The sequence below is a fragment of the Cebus imitator genome, unplaced genomic scaffold, assembly GCF_001604975.1.
Source record: "Cebus imitator isolate Cc_AM_T3 unplaced genomic scaffold, Cebus_imitator-1.0 Scaffold1372, whole genome shotgun sequence".
Lineage (NCBI taxonomy): Eukaryota > Metazoa > Chordata > Mammalia > Primates > Cebidae > Cebus > Cebus imitator.
The window spans coordinates 3,854-6,408 of NW_016108687.1; positions in this window are offsets into that span (position 1 = coordinate 3,854).

The window sequence follows — 2,555 nt, forward strand, 5'->3', positions numbered from 1 at the left end:
CTTTCTCTAGGGTTAGAGTTCAGGTTGAAAAAATCAGGCCCTGATATGTATTTATGTATATATCTATATAATACAAATTGCTGTTAAGACTCATAGTACCCACCTCGAGAGTTTTTCCAACATGTATTCATTTACAATCTCTTTGTATATCATTTTCCCAGATTGTTAACCAAATAGATAATTAGTTCATAGGACTTCCAAAACTAAATTGTTAAAAGAATTCCTACTGTATTCTCACTGACTTCATGGATTTCAGTGTTTAAAACTGACATCCTGATTATGCCAAAACTTCACGAACTTAACAGACATACTGAGATAGCCCATAATACAACTTCCACTGAGAAAAAAAAAGGTTCAGTATTTGCTACTAATCTAATTAAAAAAAGAAAACGTGGCTTGTAATGAACATTTGTTGACACATAATCACCTGAATGTTGACAAAGGAACATGAAATTGTGAAAGGGTCAGCCTCTGCTTATTCAAAGGTTACCTACAAGCAAATTCCTAAAGACTCTCTGAATAGTAGCGAATGATTCACCATGAGAAGGAAAAGGTGTTATTCTGTAAGCCGAGAGACATTACCAATACTGTTTCCTTTCACTTCCCAGTCACAGACACAGAAAGAGACAGATAAGTCAGGCTAATATTATTGGAAAGGAGAACTTTGAAGGAAGCAGTGCCTATCAAATGCCAACTCTTTTGGAGATTTCTTATGTTTTTGAGATGTGGGAACTTACATACTGCACTCATCTATTCTGTGCTTCTTAATCAGGAGTGTATTCAAACCTAGAGGTTTTTTTGTTTGTTTTTGTTTTTGTTTTTTGCTACTGTTGTTAGAAACAAGAGTCTCACTACGTTGTTGAGGCTGGACTCCAAACCCTAGCATCAAGCAATCCTCTCACGTCAGCCTCTGAAGTAACTGGGATGGGGAACATGCCACTGCGCATGGCTTCAAAAAATATTTTTAACCATACATGTTCAGGCCTTATTAGATCTGTCACATCAAAATCTTCAAGGGAAAGCCTACACTTGTAGATTCTTTACAAAATTTCCCCAGGTCACTGTCAGGCACCATTCTAGCTGAGAATTAGTGCAGCAGACAATCGCTTGAGTTTCATCACTCATCCACACAGCCACTACCCGTTATCAGTTTGGGATGTGGCCAAAAAGAGAAAAAGAGTAAGAGTAACTTATTAAAACTCCAGTCAATTTTCCTGGGTATGGGTAGAACGGGGACAAGTAAACTCAAAATCCCACTTGATTTTGCTCTTTACAAGCTCCTTATGTCCCACCTTCCCACCAAGACATTCTAGATCTGAGAGGAGACTTTAGATTCTTATCTAAGTGGCTGTTTCTGCCAGGATGGGTCAGTTACTAACATGTTCTACCCTTTGCTGAAGTGTTTCTCACTTTGTCGCCACCTATTCCCTACCAATCTGGTTTCCTCAGAGTTCTCTAAAAATTAGGCAAGTTTCAATCACTCTCTTTACCAAACCAAAAATGATTACCCCAGAGCTGAAGAGCACTTTGTCTCAATACGTAAGCTGGAAAAACCACCAACTAAGAAACAAAACCTCTTCTTTACAGTTTTCCCTCATTACCTAATTTCCATGCGACCTGCATATTATCTGATTGCTCTCCTTTTCCCTCCCCATTTTTTCCTCGTAAGCCTTGCCACTGAAAGATACATCAGTCTTTTAAAGACAATTGTCAGCAGCAGCAAGATTTCCATTTATTACAAGTCGATTTAGTTTTGTTTGAGTGTTAAGATAAAGCCTATTTCCAGGGTAGATTTCTTTTTCCCTTGTGTGTGGTTTTTGTTACACTAATTAGGGTAAAACAAAACAAAACAAAACCTGTGGTAGGAAACAAATACTTGAAAAGAAAAAGTTTTACCTTGAACAGATTCACAAAGATTTCCCATAAGTGCACTAAAAAAGCTGTGCTCTCTAATGTTTCTTAAAGAGTATTAATATTTAAAGTAAAATCTTAGACAAGTTATTTCAAAATATTTTCATTCAAGGAAGGCTTGAGCTTCCAAACATGAAAAATTGACCCTTACCTATGTCAATGTTAAAACAAATATTTTGAAAAGAAAGCTGATTGATCGATACCTTGTTTATTGCTTCAATATTTGCCTGGTAGGAGAGCAGTTTTTCTGCCAGTGAAGTCACGCTGTTAGATGCAGCATAATGAAGAGCAGTGTTGCCGTAGACATCTTGAATGTTTGGATTGGCGCCATGTTCCAGCAGAATAATGGAACAAGCCTCCTCCTGACCATGCACAGCCTATCCGTGTTAGATAGAAAATTAGACTGTAATTTCTAAGAATTCAATACACATAATCCACAGGTTTCACCTACTAGTCATATTTAAATGAGATAAATTCATTTTATTTACATGTATTTAAATCAAATCCATTCCATGCTCAAAGAGTTGACTACTATATACCTTCATTAACGGGGTCCTGTTTAGTCTGTCATCGATGTCAATCTGGCACTTTCTGCTCACCAACAGAGTGACCACTTCCACATGGCCATGTGCACAGGCCAAATG